Source organism: Aptenodytes patagonicus, chromosome 1 (genome assembly GCF_965638725.1).
Source record: "Aptenodytes patagonicus chromosome 1, bAptPat1.pri.cur, whole genome shotgun sequence".
Lineage (NCBI taxonomy): Eukaryota > Metazoa > Chordata > Aves > Sphenisciformes > Spheniscidae > Aptenodytes > Aptenodytes patagonicus.
This window is the reverse complement of record NC_134949.1, coordinates 223095717-223116756: the sequence shown is the minus strand read 5'-3', so window position 1 is coordinate 223116756 and position 21040 is coordinate 223095717. Positions and strand designations below refer to the sequence as shown.

At 40.5% G+C, this 21040-nt stretch overlaps 1 protein-coding gene across 7 annotated transcripts in view; it reads right to left on the bottom strand.

The window, feature by feature from the left end:
- TENM4 (teneurin transmembrane protein 4) overlaps positions 1 to 21040 on the bottom strand; it is a 624775-nt gene that overhangs the window by 516988 nt on the left and 86747 nt on the right. Inside the window, exon 2 of one of the 7 annotated variants that reach the window (XM_076328426.1) lies at positions 13749 to 13891. The exons of the other annotated variants lie outside the window; for them this stretch is intronic. The gene's annotated coding sequence lies outside the window, so the exon portion shown is untranslated. The remainder of the gene's footprint in view (positions 1 to 13748; positions 13892 to 21040) is intronic. 7 annotated transcript variants of the gene reach the window in all.

Below are 21040 nucleotides of genomic sequence, written 5' to 3'. Positions count from 1 at the left end.
GGTGGTGGATGCCCCATCCCTGGAAACATTCCAGGTCAGGCTGGACGGGGCTCTGAGCAACCTGATCTAGTTGAAGATGTCCCTGCCCACGGCAGGGGGGTTGGACTAGATGAGCTTTAGAGGTCCCTTCCAACCCAAACTATTCTATGATTCTATGAATACACAAAATATTTGCTAGCCCAAAAGCACTAACAAATGGGCCTTGCTATAGCATATTGTCCTCTTCTGTGCATAGGATTATGCACATCTTTCACCATTAAAAGGAACACATCTTTCAGAGTATTTACAACACTGTGAGGAGATTGGTGTGTTTCTATTTGTATCCTACCAGTTTGAATGCCAGCAAACCATTTCTCTTTATAAATTCTACTGCAGATGACCAAGAGGAAAAGTAAACATGTTGAAAAATGATCTCAGAAGATCACTTAAAATCATTGTTTGCTCCTCTTTTTGTCAAGACAAATATACTTCCAGGACCCAGGGGCAGCAGTCAGATGTGTGCTGTATTGTGAGCAGGGTCAGGATGCTCCCGGCCTTCTACAGCACCGCAAGGCACGTGAGCACGTGCACGGGACAGACCAGGTCGTAACCATGCATGGGAGTGAGCCCAGCCTGCTTTACTCCCCTCAGAGAAACTTAGGGCCATAAAAGGTCTCCAGAGGTCATCTAGTCCGTCCTCTTGCCCCGAGGCAGGCTTAACTACAGGGAGGTCATGCCTGACAGATGTTTGTTTAACTTGATCTCATAATGATGGAAACTCCACAAGCACTGCAGATAATCTGTGCCTGGTCTTTAGTGTCCTCATCGCTAGAAATCTTTCCTTCCCAGTGTTATAAATCCACCCTTGCTGTTGTAAGACAAGAAGCAGGACGGATCAACAGCAGCAAAATGTACAAGGGGGGGAAAATTTAATACCCAAGGGAGAAAAAAGGGAATAAAAGAAAAAGCCTACAAGGGTCCATAGGTTGATCTGCAATAGTTCAAAATTTTGCAACTCTGAAAGCAGCGCTGAAGGGGAAAGTTTAGTGGGCCCAGTGCCAGCAGTAAGAATAATAATTAATAATAATTACGCATCTGGTCAAAGGTCAATGCTATAGTAATGTTACATGATTAGTCTGGACAGCGACATGGAGAGAGGATGGGAAAAGGTATGTAAGGGTCTTAATTAATGCCACTTATAATGCTATTAATAATGTATGATTAACTATTTAAATATTAAAATCTTTTATTACTTTCTCTTATTTTCCCATATTGCATGGAAGGAAAAGCATCATGTCTGCCTATAATAGCTTATATATAAAAGTTAGTGGTAGAGTTTCAACCCTGTATTGAAAGACACATAGGTTTTCAAGTTCTGATTTAAAGTTTGATAAATCTCTTTAATTCCACTTGTGTTTAGCGAAAAGAACTGGAAGTATCATACCTACTTACTATACTAATTAGTGTTTTTTTTGTATTGTTTCCTGTTTTGCTTCCAATTTTTTTAGAAAATACAGTCAAATGAACTGGTTTGTTCTAGAATAGCAATGTAGTGTGGAACAACTCCAAAAGATACCGGTTTAAATTGGAAACAGTTGGGAAAGGGGAAATCAGCTATCAGTCTTGAGTTACTACTACTGTAACTGGAAACAACTTTACAAGTACATTTGGATAATTCATATTATTTTGCCAACACTTTGAAGTTACACTTTCCTCCCTCATTTCTTAAGTCAGCAAGAAACGGTTATTAAAGGCATCTCTTAAAAAAATGAAACTGTCAAGATGTGGCTTTGAAATCTTTGAAAAGACGCCTGTAACGTATAATGTGCTATAAGCACATCTATTAAATCATGGCTCTTGTGGTTCTAACACAGAAATACCAGAATAGAATTCTTTTCACATAGGATCAGTAGCTAGATAATAATGGGAAACACTTGGGCTGAAGGTAAAAGTTGGCTAAAGTAAGCTCCTTCCCATCTGCTTGTTATCAGCAGTTATAGGAGCAAGGCAGGTGACCCATAAATATATTTTTTTCAAATGACAGGCTTTTGTTTGTGACTGTGTCATGATGAAGGGTCTCATTTTAACTTTATAGAGATATTGTCCAGGAGTTCAAAATTAAATAGCAGCTGTTAGCAAAGAAAAGAGCGGTGCTGGGAGAAACTGAAATGATTTTCCCATGTTAGAAAAAAGAAAAAAGCTAAAAAAAATAGAGTCCTCAGAATTTGCCAGACATTGTTGTGCTAGAAAATGAGAAGCAGTCTGAAATCAATAGAGGAATTGATCAATTAACTTCCCTTATCCCAGGTAAATGAAATGCAAAGAGAAGTAAAAGCACTGGGAAAGACAGTGAAGAGAAAAATTTATCCGGGTGCACAAATAAATCCAAGAGGAGGAGACAAACACCGGAGCATGCTCTATTTAGTATTGAAAGGCACAAACAAAGGATCGAAAGGTAAAGCTAAACAAATTCACACCAGAGAAAAACTTACAGTGAATGCACTTAACCACTTGAGCACACTTGCGGTAGGCGTGGTGGGATCTCTATCTCTGAATGTGCTCAGTGTCTCTGGAAGGTAAGATTTGTCCCGCACAGAAGTTGCTAGGCTCCAACTGGGAATGAATGAAATTCCATCACCCCCACTAAATGGGAGGTCAAGGTGGAAGAGCTAATGGTTTCTCCAACCTCAAAAATCTTTGAAATTATGAAACGGTTAGATTAGGTTGCTGATCTAATTGTCTGGGTCACTTGGAGTTGTAGGGTTTTTTATATAGGCTTTTTAATTTAATGTATCGCTTAAGACTTACTATAGTTGGGATAGATATGATAATTAACCTTTACTTATTTTTCAAGACATAGGTTCTCTAAAAACAAGGGTTTTTTGTAGATCATAAGTGCTGGTTGGCATTCAGTAACTACAATGTGAAAAAAACCCTTTGAAATCCCTTAAAGCCATTCTCTACATGGCATCTTCTTTAAATATTTTGTCATCAAGAACATTAGTGAATTGCTAAATCAATTAAATATTTGTTAATTAACAGCAATAAATAAAAATCAACTTATGTAATTATAAGTTAATTAAAACCAATGGAATTATTATTAATACTAAAGATTGGCATTCTTTCCAGAGCTGTAAGTTTAATTTTACTTGCCTTTTTAAAGCTAAATTCCTTCTCTGCAATCCATCCGGCAAAATTTTTGATGCTTGTTTTGTCACCCAGGGTTTTGCAGATGCAGGAGAAGTGGAGCACGCTTGCAGAGACAGGCCTTGTGGCCTAACCAAGTGAATGCAATAATTCGAAATTCTTTAATGATCAGGTTCTAGGATAGGCATTTCGTAACAACAAAGGAAAAACTAAAGTAAAACAACTTTTTAAGGAATCTTGGACAGACTTGACATGAGATTATATTCATAGATGATCTACTGAACCTTTAGGACAAATCTGATTTTACCTAAGCTTTTCCACTGAAATTAAAAATGAGACCAATCTATGAAATTAAGACTTAGATCTTGAATTCAAGGTTGCTCAATTACAGGATTTTAGTCTGTCCCATCAAACAGCTCTTTAAGTCAGACAACAATCCAAATCACCCTGATTTTCATGATTGTCAAGGCCAGTTCACCTTTAAGAATTGATTTGTCAGTGCAAAATGAAGGTGTGATTGGAGTAACGAGATCAAGTAAAGTCTGCTTAGTTCTGCTCCGTGATGGAGCAGCATCTGATTTGTCGATATTCTCTTCTTGTGCTGGCCTGTTGCTCATTTTAGTACACGTGTAAAACAGAAAGTTAGAGAAGGACAACAGAATTGCTCTCACTTGATAACGACAAGGCACTAATAGAAACCAAGAGCGCCCAGGCTGCATGCGTGTGCCTCTGGAAGTCAGCCGTCAGCCTGAACACTTCTCCGACAGCATTAATAATATTTCCTCATGGATCATTTTCTATCGCTAATTCTGCAGTACCGGTTCCACGCCTTCCTAGAAGGGCGGCTGTGGACAACCAAAGGAGCAAGATGTTGGCTCCAAAGAGTGGTGATTAGACAGTGGCTGGGAGAAAAGGTCAATGACGTGAACTGCCAGGCTTAACACAGGTTTAACCAACAAGATCCTGTTACACAGAAGGTGAAAGTAGGTGTTCCATTGCTTTTTTTTGGTATAATCCATGTATTTATTAATTAAAAAGCAGCTGCAGAACGTGGAAAGAAATTCAGCTGCTCTTTTCCTTTGTCCCCCACAACCAGGCTCTCACAGTACCTACCGTCTCCTTACGATCTCCCTCATTTCAGCACTGGTCTTGCTCTCCTTGCTGTTTCCTTCTCCTTTGTTTCCTCACTGCCTTCTCTCTTACCCTTCTTTTCTGTGCTCTTCCTCCTGCTCAAATGTATTTTTTCGTCTTCTGTTTTATAAATTCAGCTCTCTCAGGTCTCCCTTCTTCGTTTTCTGGTGGCCAGCAGTGCTGGGGATCTGGTGCCTTTCACTTTGTTCCCTGCCTGTCAGCAGTACTAACGTATGAAGCTTGATGAAATAAAAAGAAACCCGCTGATAGGCCTTGCCAGGCAGTGGTTTGATGCAATTAAATACTAATTCAGATTCAGATTTGTGATGGTTTGCAACCAATCAAATCCCAAGGCCACTTTGTCCTTTAGACATACTTATGTAGTGCTCTCCTTAACAACAGCAGAAAAGGCACGTGGCTATATGCATATCCATGACGAAAGATATGTTGTCTTGCTAAAAGCATCTTAGTCTGTCAGGGGCTCTGCTAGGAGACCTCCAGAGACAGTGGTCTTCCACTGCAGCCCAAATATTCATCCTGAACCCTGAAAGACCTAGCTTTTTTTTTTTTTTTTTTTTGCTAAAACAATTAGACAGCTGTGGTTTTAAATTATTATAAAATGGATGTGGAGCTGAAGCTCCCTAGTGAGATGACAGGGCTGTGTATTCCCATCATTGCTTTCCTGCATCACGCAGAACCATTGTTTCAGGCTTTTAAAATCCAAGACCACATTTCTTTACCTACATACCTCAGTCAATTTTGAGGGCAGTTAGCTACCTGTATAGCTATACTTATACAGAACCCAGTTTTCACTTAAACCCATTTAAAAGTGTCACAACTCTCTGCACCTTATTCCCCTTACAGCAGGGAAAGAACAGCAGCAGGGGCATAAAGCATATTTATGCTGGTAGCCAATTATTCCCACTAGGAAGGGATGCGTACCTTCACCTACAGTGGTATAATGAAAGCACCACACCTTTGAAGTGCAGAGAAGCCCTCGGTCAAGATGCACTAACTTTGGTCACACCTAGAAGTTTTCCTTCTCAGACCACAAAGGAATAGTCCACTTATTTTACAACAAAGTCTAAAAATCAGTAGAAGTTGTTAGGGTCACCGTGAACACACTAGTCTCAATTCCATCTTGGTATCAAGAAGATGAACATGTGAGCGTCTGTTAGAAAAAAAAAAATGTTCTAGTTTTCACTCTGAAACCAAATTTATATTTTTTTAAATATTTTGTCACAAATTTTGACTCGACAGACTTTTTTCCCATGGAAATTTCTACCTTCTTGACCCTCTTGAGCAAACTAGAGACTGATGATGCCTCGTTATCCACCCCTGCTCCTGCTTAACCCTGATGAATTTTTAAGCTTTTCTGTGTTCTTGATTCTTGTGCATTTGTCTGTATTTGCGTGTGCTTTCAAAGACCTTTTAAAGACCTTCTGAAGACTTCATGTTCATTCACATCTACACTCACGAACAAGGAGAAGAGAAAACACGGATCTAAGAAGCTAAGAACCTCCCAGCAAAATGTCTGCCCATGCTCTGATATGCAACTTTACATTGCGGTAGAAACATGCAGGCTTTATGTGTGCTGACCCCATCCTTCAGGCTGGCTCCCCGTGCATCAATATCACAGCAAACAGCGTGCCATACATCACTACGCAGATCCTGAAGAAAGACACCTGTTCAATATCGGTGTTCAATCTCCCGAGTTAAAAAACACATTCAGGGAGTTGTTATTATTATTTCATAAATACGGTTTATTAATCTGGCAGGCTGTAATGTTTGAATTTAAAATGAATCCTTCTATCTCACATGACTATTGATAGAAAACGCCATCATAAAAGACCATGGCACAGGCAAGTAAGAAAATTATTTTCTTGTAATATTTACAATTATTCTGCTAGAGAAGACGCTCAGCAATCCTTTGGACATATGCATACCTTCACCTATTGTTACAACAGCCTGCTTGATGTACTTAAGCTGAATCTTGATGAACTCCTATTTAAGTTGTGTAACAATAGTTTTAAATAGCAGCTAAAGCCGGGTATGTAGTCATGTGAGGTTAACTGAGTATGATGAAGTATAAGAAGTCCCAGATAATTAAACCATAAAGGCAGTACAGCTGTTTACAGGAACACCAGCAAATGTAAAATAGCTTAGTGTTTCACAATACAGTGAAATGGAAATGAATCATAGAATCATAGAATCATTGAGGTTGGAAAAGACCTCTAAGATCATCGAGTCCAACCGTCAACCCAACACCACCATGCCCACTAAACCATGTCCCTAAGCGCCTCATCTACACGTCTTTTAAATACCTCCAGGGATGGGGACTCCACCACTTCCCTGGGCAGCCTGGTCCAATGTTTCACCACTCTTTCAGTAAAGACATTTTCCCTCACATCCAATCTAAACCTCCCCCGGCGCAACTTGAGGCCATTTCCTCTCGTCCTATCACTTGTTACTTGGGAGAAGAGACCGACCCCCACCTCGCTACAACCTCCTTTCAGGGAGTTGTAGAGAGCGATGAGGTCTCCCCTCAGCCTCCTCTTCTCCAGGCTAAACAACCCCAGTTCCCTCAGCCGCTCCTCATCAGACTTGTTCTCCAGACCCCTCACCAGCCTCGTTGCCCTTCTCTGGACACGCTCCAGCACCTCAACGTCCTTCTTGGAGTGAGGGGCCCAAAACTGAACACAGGATTTGAGGTGCGGCCTCACCAGGGCTGAGTACAGGGGCACGATCACTTCCCTACTCAAATGAATGGCAAAGTTGGTAGGAAATATTGCTACAGACTTTTATACATGTTCTAAGCCTGATTTTTGAAAAGTAATAAGAATATAACTAAAACTTTTCTACTAAATCCTTGGAAACTGCTAGTAATACCATAACTATTTAACAGAAAGGGAACATCAAATGTCCAAAGGTTAAATATCTGCTTATTTTGAGTTTGACTTATTGTAGAGAAAAGGCAAATTAATTGTCTGACGATTTTAGAGTTTGCAGAATCTTGCATATATTTTGACAACTTATTAGTAATAGGGTAAATATGATTTCAAAAAGCATCTTCCCAATATACTCAAGGATTTTGCTTGCATATGCTTTTTGAAGCTTTTCTCATGCTTTTGCCCCTTGCACCTATTAATATAGACTTTGCAATTTATTTATCTTTATCAGCAGAGAAATTCAAGGATTAGAAGAGAACAGTTCCACAATATCCTAGTTAAGGATTTGGGATTTGTTTGTCTTTTCAGACAGACGCCAATTAAAAAAAAGGGAGGGGGGAAGGGAAAAAAAGGTAACAATAACAAAGGATTGATTGGAAAGTGCTATCGAACGAGATTTCCTTCAAATATTTTATGAAAAGGACACTGGATTTCATTAAATTCTGTTTTCAAAAGCCATCTCTGTTGAAAAGAATGCATTCAGAGGAATTAACTGTTTCTGTCCTGCAGATCACGTACCATACTCAGAGTTCACCTTCTCGTGGCAGGAGGCCTCTCTCCCTCTTGCCCTATCTGCAATAGGAAGATAAGAGGCAGGTGGAAAGGTCTTGCATCCTTATTATATGCAAAGAGTAAAGGTATTTGTACAGGGCTGGGTGCGTTTTTAAGGACCAGCTTAAAATGCGTAATTGCTTTATCTGCTGATACACTGAGGACTGTGCTATCTAGGCCACACAGGTGGGGGAAAACAGTGCTCAGAAAACTGCTTAAAAGATCTATTTTACAAGCTCCACAGTGAGCCTTCTCACTGTGGAAACTTCCTTAACTATTTCTAATGGCATGAAACTTCAAATCACTCCTGTCAGCTGAAGGCCACCAAAGTACAATGGAAGTTGACACAGCAGGAGATTGTGGCTCGGAGAATTCTTTGCTACAAACACCCTTCAACCCAAGTTTGTGGATGTTTTACTAAAATATGGTGACCTGGGACTCATGCAGCAGGCATGGATTTGGAGAGGCAGAAGAAAACTTTTCAAGGAGCATCTCACACAGCCATAGTAGTTGGAGCCACCAAAAATGGCACAGATCCAGATACAGAGAGGACAACACAGTGTGCAATTGTTTTCAGAGCAGTGGCCAAGAGAAGACCAGTCTGTCCACCTAGATCCAACTTCAGTAAAACCTGAGGAGAAAATACAATATAGGAATCCTACTGTTGTGAGGGTTAAAGAGCCTGAAATTGCTATTCTGGCTCAACGCGGAGTTACCTGTGAGGATAGGATAGAGATAATGGATATTATGGAGCCTTCTTCTCAAACCTCAGCCATGATACACACACTGTTGATTTCCTACCTGCCATCCTGCCTTCTTGTAGTACAGAAACAAGGAAACAAGCAGAAAAAATTGCTTCCCCCACTCAAGTCACAGGTAGGAAAAGCAAGCAAGGGTAAAGGAATGGGATGTAGTGGAGATGAGAAAGGTGGGAGCGCATGGTAGGAGAATCCCAATAAGTGTGTCAGTGTTGTCCGTATGGCCTATCTGTTGGCTGGCAGTCTGGCATCGGGTTGAAGCAAATCACAGTGCACTTTGAGTAGGAAAATTCAAGAATGGGAGAAGCCACTTGGACCATATCTTGACCCCTCAGGCAGTTTGGATTTGGCTATGGTGTCCGTCATGTTGTTATGAGCAACCTGAGTCGAGGACCCAGAAGGATTGACCTCCTCCTTAGCAGGGATAGTCTGAAGTGGCTGATAACAGTTCACTTTACTGCTCATGTATAGCAACTGCAATGGCATTACATATGAAGGGAACTCACAAGGATGGAAAAGCCTCCAGCCAGGAATCTCATACCACTTCTTTGCTTGGGGATATCTAGTGCAGAACAGGCAGTGCTAAATCCCCACTATAAAAGTGATGACATGGAGAAAGGAAATTTCAGCTAACGTTTAGCTGAAGGTAAATGTAGGTGTCAGCAAATTCAGCTGACTTCTCCTCACACTGTTTCCAAGAGCTCTCAGAGAAAGTGGACTTGTCCTTCCCTCTGAGAAGCAGATAAACAGAAAAACTCCTTGTCCCACTAAGACGTCTGTAGCTATAGAGATGCCTTTGGATAATGACAAAGATGCGCTTTCCAGATTTTTCTTTGAAATTTCTTCTTTCATGGCCTCCTTTTCTAGAATCACAAAATAATTCAGGTTTGACCAGGACCTCTGAAGATCTGTAGTCAAACCTCCATCTCAAAAGCAAGTCCAGTTGTATTAGGTGGTTCAAAAACTTGTCCCACTATTTGAAAGTCATGAGGGATGGAGATTACCCAACTTCCCTGGACAGCCTATTCAAACATCTCATCACCTTCATGTGGAAAATGTTCAAAAAAATTTGTTTGGCAGTTTTTATTTTTCAACCACTTTGCACCTATTATACAATTTATTCTCTCATAGACTGGCAATGACTTCAAACCTGAAGCTACCACAGTAGCAGTCTTGTTAATTCCATTACAAATATTCAATTTCTAAAGATATTTTTCATTTCTAGGAGAGCTCTGTGTCTCACTCCGCATAATGTCTTTATCCCAACAGGTAAATCTGAGGAAAAGAATTACTGCACACATCAGCAAATATGTTTTTTCTTGTCCCACCTTTAAAAACAGAATCAGCTTTATTTGCCCGCTTTGTGGCATTCTATGCCTTTCCCAAATCCTTCTGATAAATTATCATGCAGCGGTGCCAACCACGCACTATAGAAATGATCCATGTCTAATGAAACAGGTAGTGTACTTTAATATTTTCAACTAAAGGACAGGGTGCTGGAAATTAATTTATATAGTGGAGGCTGCAAGGGTCCGAGTGTATCGCCTATTCCCATCCTGGGCCCATTTTCTGGAAAGAGTGTATCATTAAGGAGCAAAAAAAAAGATAATAAAAACATGCAACTACTAAGGGGTATTTTTATTCTATTTATCTCAATGTCTTTTACAAATATCATTCAATCTTATTAATTTCATTGTATAAATGGGCAAGATAGACTGATATAATCTATCAAACCCTTGTAAATCCAGAGTAGATGTAAGATTACTTTACCGTATCTCAGCCCTGTGGCCTCCACACTAGGCCACACCACCGCCCTTAATTTTCTGCTGCAGAGTAGGATCCAAAACTGAAAGGTGATCATAGAGAGAACAAACCATGTGGGATACAATGTGTGAACTAAGAGCACGGTCGGATGATCATTTCTGATCATCTCCTCTGTCCCTTTTCCATAACAATAGGGGTGAACCCTGATATGGAGCAGTAAGTGGCTTTATTTTGTGGTGGGTTAATTTTGGAGCCTGGGTACCTTGAAGCACTGCCAGCAGAAGCAGAAAATGTCAATTTCTTAGTAGGAACCAGTAAAAAAGTGTGCTAATTAGTGTTCATTTGACCACTCCTTAACAAAAGGAACCACAACACTTCCCATGAACAGCACTTGTATTGGCTCAGGGAAAATATTCCTGCCTAGACATATTCTGTTTCCTCACTGAAATTCAGCTATGTCAAGAGCTCCAACAGCTTGAGAAGCACCGTTAATAAAAATGATCGATTACTGCTGCTGTTTCTTGTCTCCATCAACCCCCTACTTGTAGTAAGCAAAACAGATTTCACTTTTATAGAAGGTCTTTCAACCTCGGGGTCTGTGAGGACATGGCACCAGCAAAACAATAGCCTTGATTCAGCAGATGCCTTACAGGGGTTCCCTGTGTGTTTATTATGGAAGCTCAACGTGCCCAGTGTGCAACCAGAGATTATTTTTCTTCCAAAGGCCAGGGTGGCGTGGAATTCTGTTAATTAAATGCACTGTGGAAATGTCAGCCTTTATGCCTCTCTATATATAGCATCCTTTGTCCTTCACATAATGACTTTAAAGTGTTCTGCAGACATCATTTGATAGAATAATAAGATATTATTATCGAACCTTTATGTCTCCTATTGTCCCAGGAGCACTGACCTTGCTTCCCCAATACAGAGGTCTGTCTGCCAGGCTAATCACACTGATATCTGAGTACCTCAGAGGAGATCCTTATGTGGCAACGTTTCTGCAGGAACCCAAAACTGGCCAGATGTACCGAGAAGATCCATTTATTACTCTTGTGCATTTCTGCAAGTTTATAAACCAATTCCTATGTCCAATGTAAATCCCCATCCTGCTGACGTGGGGAGACGCATGGTTCAGATAACTCAAATTCCCCCCGGTTGTCAGGGTTCCCCTATACAGGTCGAGGTGGATACGATTTACTATCAGATAGTAACCCTGGGGAACCAAGACGAATGGATGCCCCATTCACTCTTCTCCAGCAGATATGTAGTGCTGATTAACGTCTTTGAACTACTGAATCGCTATGGGAATAACCCTTCATTTATGTCCTTCACTTTCATTTGCTAGGACAATGTATGAACACTGTATGTTTTAGCCACGGACAACCAGATATTAGCACACCTTCCCATAATTTTTTTTTCCTCGACTGGATATGTTGTATAGACATATCCGCAAATACCCATGCACACAGCAGGGTATACGCAATAGATCTGGCAGGGAATGGTTACCCCCAGCACAGTTGGGGTAACCACACCAACTTTTAATATAATCTTGGCTTGTTTCCATAGCTGTCAAAAAGCCTAGGTTAGGTTGATAGGTCTTTTAAAAAGTACAATTTGTGGCAATTGAGTTTCTGTTCCTCTTTTTAAGACAGTCCTGATACTTATGAGGGCTTTTTCTTCCAGGAATGAGATATTTTAATAGCTGCTGAACAAATTATGATACAAAAGCTCCTATCTGGAGATATGCAGATATTTCATGGTGTCATCAATGTCCTTTGCAAATCTGCATGTCTAAGAAAATGTCCAACTGCTCCACTTTACCACTCAGAGGCTTTTCATTTCTTTTCTTTTCTGAAAGGAAATCCAAGTGCTCCACTATTGCCTCGCCACACTTTTCATTTGTCCTGAAAAAAACTTGTTTTCTCCCTCTAACACAGTCGAGATGCCTAGGCTATAGTTTCTTTTATTGAAATATCTCTGGGAATCCCCAAAATAAAAAGAAAAGAGGCTTGATATAATGACATTATTGCTATACCAATCTCTACCAAATCAGTCAGCTATAGTCAGAAATCTAAACATTCCTTAAAACACATTTATTTTAATAAAGACATATCAAGAACAATCTGCATGTCACTGTTACAACGTGTATTTTCAAGAACTTGCCCAAAGCTGCAAGAATTCAGGCTAGTCTCATTACTATATAAACACTATAATCTGAACATAATTATACCCTGCACGGAGGGAAGAATACAAGCATATGCTTATTGTTTAAAACCAAAGGAGAATCAGCACATCCTTGAAATATAAAGCTATACTTTGAACCCTATCTGAAAAAAGACATTCTCCTGTGCTGGATTTCAAACCCAGAAATATCAGAGGACTCAGCCTTGTCCTTACAAGTCACGCCATTACAGCTCTTGTTGATTTGTTTCTGTACTTTGAAGTATGGAGTTTCTGATTTGAAGTTGTAGAAATAAACTTAATTGTGTTTCTAAATCTTTATCTATGGCTAGTTAAAGCCTTGACATATGTAGCACTTCAAGAAAATTTCAAATTTCCATTGATTGTCTTTTGTCCTTTTTAAATATTTTGGGATGTGCACTCATTTGGAAAACTGAGGTACAGTATTCTGTGGCTGACAAGTTCTATTTATTATTTGTTAAACACAAATAATGTTTTATGGGGGATAATGCAGTTCCAAAAGGCATCTTATGCAGCATCATTAGATGAGTCAGAAGTAGTAGATCCACATGATAATGTAAAAATCGGTGGTTACGCTCATTCAACAAAAGTGTTGGTGGATGTCAAGATAAAGTGGTCAATTTGGCAGTCAACATACAGTTTGTATTTGTTGGGAAAAAAAAAAGTTATTTTTGCTTGTACAGGGAGTGCGGAAGAGTAAAAAGGTAAGTGTTGGTGGGTATTTGGTGAGTTGGAAATCCTGGTGAAACACAGAGAACGGAAGCTCTGCAGTCAAGAATAAATTATGCTAAGTAGTATACGAGCTGCCATGAAATTATATTTAGATTACTTCTTATACATCAAATGAACTTCCAGAACAGCACATTAACATTGGCAATGTCATTTATTCAAGCTTCAGGAACCTGGGATCATTTCTCATCTTGATTCAATCACTTTGGTTAAATCTCTTGTTAACAATACAGAAAAAAATGGATTTTCCAAGTGATCACTATTTATTAGGCAATAAATTTAAAATGACACCGTAAATATAATTTCATGGGTTTTGCTCTTTTCATTTCTTTAAAGAAAAAGGATGGAATCAAGAGACAAATAATGATGCTTTAAAATATCACAAGAAATAGCTTGATTTATCAACTCCACTTAAGTATAAACACACATTGAAAGAAAATGATAAATGTGTAAATCCCATACCCATGATAGATTAAGAGTTTTATTTCTTTCTCTTATTTTTATAAATAAATCTAAAAAACAATGATAGTGTACTTACATACTTCAGATCCTCATTTGTCTAAGAATAGAAAGCACTCAAGTCATGTGTCAGAATAACTCGGGTGGCCTCTTCTCAATCCCCTTTTTGTGTTCACCATCCACAAAAATCAGTGCGCCACTGCAATGGTCCAGCCATTCTCACTACAGAAAAGGAGCCAGGTGTTGGGTGTCAGAAAAGACTGGCATGGATTTGTAAATGTTGTTTGCATGGCAGCTGTCAGGGTTGTCCATGTAGGATCCTTCATAAGTTCAAAGACCCAGATTCCCCCTATCTGTGAGCACTTAACTAAAGTAACCTGCATCAGAAGCATGTTCTCCCCGGGCTACCATCTCATCAGACAGCAACTGTTATCTGTCTTTATGTCTGTATTGATACGGAGAAATGGATATCGACCCTCATATCTACAGGACAGCCATGCCCAAGCTGCCTTCCCATGCTTTGATTTCCAGAGGAACCTGGGCAACCAGAACAGAGTTATGGCACGTTCCAGGCTCGTTCCTACCCAAGACATACAGGGCGTGCCAAAATCCATGGGTGGCTTCACAGTTTAGATGTGCTCTCAAAGGCTGGATGAGGAGACCAAATGTGAGGTGCTTCAAGCTAAGTGGAATGAAACTGGACCTAAGTTAGTATGCACACATATTTAAATCTGGAGAAAGAATAATATGTTTTTCATGGGACAAACCTTCTAACAACAATTTTTTTTCTTCCTTTCTAGATTTCATGCTTAATGCTGGTAATAAAGCATGTCTACTTATTTTAAGATATCACTAAAATATTGTAGTTTTCACAGACTTATATTGGTCTTTTTTAAGAAATTAAAGGAGAGAGACTCCTGTATCTGACACCTGGATAAGTCTGATTGCTTCAACATACATCAAAAAATGACTGTCTCAGTCCCATGGTCTGTATTGTTCAGACACTTTAAATTTAATTTGGTAATGTCCTGACCATTTTTTTAGCAGCTCAATATATAATGGGGACTTGAACATAACTCTCAATTTTGTAGGCACTTAAATCTATATGTAAGTTTACTGTGAGGCATATTTGGTAATGTCACTCAGTTTAGTGACAACACTCACAGGCGTAATATGTGGCACAGCAGTGAAAATGAGCCAGTATATGATCTTGCTAAAGGCCAACAGCTTCTGATAGGTCACAATTAGCATGCCCCTCGGTGTTATCAAAAAATACCTTGAAAAATGGTGACTGCAGATGTAAGACACAGCCTAGCTCAGCTGTCCGCACAAAACTGTCCAGTGCCACTAGAGATGCCCTAGTTATTCCGATTGTCCTTCAGCTGCCATCCAGAAAGACATGGGTTTCCTGCAGATCCTGCAGCTTCTCTGCCAGTCTCTTAAATAAGTTTGGGCATCTCAAACGGCTCTGGGCCTCTCAAAGGTCTCTAAGTGTATTATAAAACTAAATTGTGCGCTAAATCACGAGCTATGCATTGACAACAGGATTCTGAGATCCCCTCACCTCACTATTGCTACTCCCCATATATAACGCCAGCACACCACCCCTTTCCACAACTACTGCTTCAGGAGTGGGTTGCATACCAGGATGCCAACACTTTCATGTCGCATGCTGCTTAGGCACATGCATTCACACTGTATCAGGGCTCACTTTTTTTTTTTTTTTAATTAAAATTCTTGCTTTTTTTGTAAAAATTAAAGCAATGGCAATTCCAAAAAGCCATTGTGTTTTGATTGTTAGGAGCTGACATAAATGAATTCCAGTAGAGATAATGTGAATGTTGATCATGTTACAAGTTGGCCCACCCACTGTTACTTCAGGAAGCAGAGGTTTAAATATAAATCTCCTATTTTTAACTGAGTTAATATTAGAACTGAAGGAAGAGATGTTCAGCTGGGGTAAATAGTAGCTTCGCTGATGTAAATGGCACTATGCTGATTTACAGCAGCGAAAGAACTGAAACAGTACATTTTCTCTCCACCAACAGCTCCATTAATGTATTTATAATATTAATTCAATAAGGAAAAGAAAAATCACAGTGCAAAGAAAAGTTGAGATTATTCAAAGGCATCTGGCGAGTCCTGACAAAATTCTATGAGTAAATGAATGGAAATATAGAGTATGTGTCTTAACCCACTGGGCTGTTTCAAATCCCTGAGCTAAAATCTGCATGTTAAATCACTATGTGTTTTGTTTACAATGAGCAGTATATTCCAGACATAATTAAAATAAAGAAAATTGGTATTGGATGCCTCTTGATGATAAAAAAAAAAAAAAAATAAAACAAAAAAGTCCCAAAAACCTAAGGTATTAAATGAAAGTGTTTTTATATACACCAAGCATTCATTTATGTTTTCTTCTTGAAGCTGTAGCTCCTGGAGTACTGTGAGTGAGTAAGATTATTATAAAAAATAAGAGCAGAACTGTCAGATCTTGTTACTAAATTGGAAGTAGGAGTTCCATATTTGGAAGAAAAATAAAAAGAACAAAAATGTTGTAATGTTTAAAACTCACAATTCTAAATAACTTAATTTATCTTGAGTTAATAAATATTCTAGAGTTGGGTATTAATTTTGGGTGTCTAATCCGTAGCTCTTGGAATTTGTAATACTATATAAACAAAATTACAAAAATCTACTAAGTTTTACCCAAGAGGAGCTTTACTTCTTCTCCAAAAATCTGACTATAAGGAGCCAAAGTTGTGTTTTCTTTTTAAATTACTTTCTTTAGCTTAGGTGTTTAAAGACTCCATAATGAAGCATAGCACAGAGTAAAGCATAGGAGGGCTGAGACTATGGGCTTTAGGGAGATTAACGGCTGCAGAGCTGCTCCCTTTTTGTTACATTAACCTGCCCAGGAAAGCAATTCCCTCCACAGCCTCCATGCCCAATCCCCATAAGTGGAGACATATGGCAGTTCTGTGATACAGAGAGCACACTGTGGTAGCTTTATTGATACTGGGACTGCTCCTTAGCCAGTAAAAGTCTTCTCCGCTCAGCTACGCATTGATCCCGTTGACTCTTGGCAAAGGGAGAAGAGTGATAAAGGTTAATGCTGCCCTTGCAGTCAGATTCCTGCTCTGAATTGCCCTCCAGATGTGCCTCTCTCCACTGACTCCAGGGAGATTTGCTGATTAAATTTAGGCTAGAGCTAACTTTTGTGCCTCTGATGATTTGGTGGGATTGATTTGTAATGGTGTGCTTTGGTCTTTGTGAACAGCTGGTCCATAATTCTCAGACGTGAGTGTATTGATAGAAAACCATCAGAAGTAGCAACGAGAGTGGTGCAAGCTGGACATGGCCATCACTGTCTTCTCATCTGGTAGAATGTCAAGATGAGCAGAGCCTCTCCCTACCTCCCTTCTGCCTGTCCGTTATCTAAATGAGGACGGTAACCATTGAAACAATTCAAAGCCCAGATCCCAACGTTTCCATGTTGAGTTAACATGAACTTTTTATTTAACATGAACTACCCTGAATAGGAGAGCTGTTATGCATCTTGCAAGGACCTTGCAAAAGGAGTTTTCAGCTCAGATTCCTGGTAATGGACAAAAGGCGTTGGCTATGTGGCACAACATTGCACGCACACAGACACACAGAGATTGTTTCATATCTTCTGTTTCCCTCCTCAGATTTCTCTCCTCCAGCCACCAGCTTCTCTGCTAACCTTGAAACTGCGGGGAATTTCATTCTGTGGTTTGTGTTTCCTCCAAAGCAGAACTGCAGGACCTCAGTCCCTCCCTAGAAATTATGTCTCCTTGAGTCATTATTCCCTCTCGGCCTCAGACCACTTCCTGCAATTTCAGAACCACTGAAAACGTCAGTTTCAAACGAGCTATTAACCCATGAAGGCTAAACCAGCCTGGATCCACCTTAGATGCATTTCCCTTTTGTCCTCTCTCTGAACTTTGGTTGAAATAGAACCAAAAAGATTCTTCCTCAGTCAGGTTCTGCCCCATTTTTACAGAGCTTACCATCACCTGAATACTTTTGTTTTTTCACCTCCAGTTTTCTACTGCAGACTACTATTTACCAAATCTATCTTTCTTGAAGAATTCTGATGACCTGTAAAAGCTGAAATGATAGCTATCAAAACCCTTGGGTATATCCACAAACGATTATGTAAGGCTGGAGGTGCAATGCCAGATGAACTGACAACAGACCCATTTATCATTAGTAGGAACAGGCACATTAATTGGCTACGATATCGGTACCGTCCTCCAGCATTAACAAAACTCTTCTTGATCCTGAATGTACCACCAGAACATCCTTTATTAAATAAGATGAATAATACTGAGGCCAAGGGTCACCCTGCTTCAGCTGAGAAAGCTCAATTATTTATGGATACTTCACTCATTAAGGCACTAACAGGTTGCCAAGCCTTGTAAAGAGAACTTTTTGGTCTACTGAATCAAGGTTATTATTCTACACATATGCAACTTCTGTATCAGGGAATCAACAGCAGAGAAATGAAAACATTTGAGTCCTGTAAAGCTCCTGGACCGGGGGAGGGTGGTTGAACATTGGAACAGGCTGCCGAGAGAGGCTGTGGAGTCTCCATCCTTGGCGGTACTCAAAACCTGACTGGACACAACCCTGAGCTGTTGTAGCTGACCCTGCTTTGAGCAGAGTGGGTTGGACTAGATGATCTCCAAGGTCCCTTCCAGCCTCTGTGATATTCTGTGGTTCTGAGTCCATAAGATGAAGCCACACAAGTGGATTCCCAGGTGTCTGTCCCTGGCTCTTCCATGTACTCACACAAAAGCCAAATATACTCATAATTGGCCACTTTTGCCAGCTGCCTCACCATGGCAAGAGAAACCTCATATTGAGAAACTTTCATGCCAATTTTCTTGCGTACTCACCACCTGAGCATGAGAAAAAGGAACCAGTGGCCATTACTTAGCATTTTATCTGCAGAGTTCCCTGCAATTAAGTAAAGTTGTCTGTAAAATGGGAACTACCTGACCCTATTGGGCACAGCTGCTATGGAAACATCATGTATTATTCCAGGCACACTGGAGTAATGGGTTTTGTGTGTCATCTTTGTCTCCTTGGTTAGTCCAGATGCAGTGATGTAATCCATTAGCTCTGCATCAGGATGGGGAAAGTAAAACATTGATAATTTTACTAGAGTATCGACCACGCATTGCAAGTAGTGGAAACGAATTGTTTCTTTCAAGAGTGGCTTTCACCTACTTTTCCTTCAGTTAGCAATAAATGGTTGTGACCTATTTCATTGGAGGAAGAGCTCAAAAGTACTACTGTAATATTTCCTGGGACTCTGAAAAGAGCAGTTGGGTCAGGTCCATTTTGCCAATGCCAATGAAGTTTTGCACTGGCACACAATTTCTGCCTGCTGGTCATGTGTTGCTACCACGGCTGCACTTGATACACATAGATTTTGATGTTATCACCCCCCCTCCATATAGCTTGTTGACTAACTTTGTGTTGATCCTATCATAAATAACATTTTTCCCCTCCCTTTGTCACCTGATCTTTCGATATTGGCAAAAAAGAGAATTACTGTTTTTTTCTCTCTCCCCAGGGTGCTTGCGGGACTTTTTTCTCAGAATGTTAGAAAATTTCCTCCACACTTGGAATGAAGCATTTTGTTTGCACACAACACACACTACTGGGGAATTTTCAGTGCTGACACTATGTCAGGCTGGCACACATGCTTTATACCTGCACAGCCAAAGGAACTGGCAGATGGTTGGTGACAAAAGGAGCATCCCATGGAGCTGCAGGAGAACTGTCTCAACAGATCCAGGATTTCAGAGCCTGAAAGATGCTGCGCAACAGCCCAACCGTAGCACTGCTCAGCATTCAGCCAGAAGCAAGGCAGGTGCTTGAAACGTTTGCCAGGATTCACTGACTCAAAAGGGCTTAGTCTCCAAGCCAGAAGTAAATCCAGCAAATGAGTGTGGGATGCTCTTACGAAGAGATCTAAGGGCAACCGCCTGGTGTACGACAGCATCTCCAACCTTGGCTCTGTGACTTTTTGATAGCAAGAGGACAGACCTCTCCAGCATTGTCCCTTCCAGGACTCAAAGCAGGACAGCCTGTGAGAACAAGGGGGAGCAGTGAGAATGCACAACGTCAAATGAAGTGGTAGTCAAAGAGGAGGAGACGTGCTACCCAGCAAGTCTTCTCTGAGCATGGGTCCCCAGGACCACAGCATCTGCCACCCCACTGCATTTGGTGCCAGGGAACATTTTATAGGCGAGATGCGGCTGTTTATGGTTCAGTGTTGCATAAACACTTGAGATGTAACCCTTGCTGAAGGGTTGGGGAGGAGGGAGTCAAGATTGTTGAGCTCAGTATGTTAGACTTGTCAGATCTGGATCAGTCCCGCTCCCTGTTTGACAGCTTCATATGTCATGTCATCTTACCTCTAGTAGGCAAGGGACATACTTGGAGTTCTGTCTCCCATCTGAACTTGTTAAAGAAAAACGTTGTTTTCTGCATCTTTCCTTCTTCAAGTTGGTGGAAGACAGAGGAGGAAGGATACAGGTCTTTGTGCCACACTGTTCATTTATATTCTTAAATCCTCTTCCCTGTGAACTTTTCCAGCACCTGCCCCCGCTCCTGCTCAAAATTTCCCATGCTGCAACTGCAACATGTTGACATGATTCACAGTTCTTGTTAAGCAATGGTGAACCCGTCCAGAATACGTTGAGCCTCCTCCTTCTACAAAAGAAATGAACTGCAGCAAAGATCACTGCAGCTAATCTGTCTTCAGACCCAGCAAGATTCTTCTGCACCTCTGCATTTCAGAAGATGACCTTTATCAGATGTAAAGCCTGCAAATATATTTTGACTGTGTAGGGCAGACTACGGATATAGGATTTGATGTACAAATGTAACAGCTCTTCTCCTATCATACATCAGCCAGTACAGCACAGACGCAATGTCACAGAAAGAAAAGCATAAAGTAGAGGGAACAAACATAAAAACTAGCTTATAACTTGCAAATGGGGAAGAGAAGCCCAAGTAAAACAATTTATACTGAAGGTCCAAAGGAGTACTGTGGAGTTAGTCTCCCTAGAGGAGGCAAGGGAAGCCAGGGACAATATTATCTCTCTAAACGCAAGCATAGTTTGAGGGAGACTGTGCTTCTGTGATCAGGCCAGCAAAGAACAAGAGAGCTCTTTGCTGAGTAAGTGACTGGGCTTGCTGGTGTAGGAAGCATTGTGCACACCGGTGCCCTAGGGCATCGATTTCATGATCAGGAGAGCCCGAGACCTGCTTCAGCTTTCCCGTAATGAGTGGATTGAGTGCATTCATCAAACCTGAGATTTTAGGGCT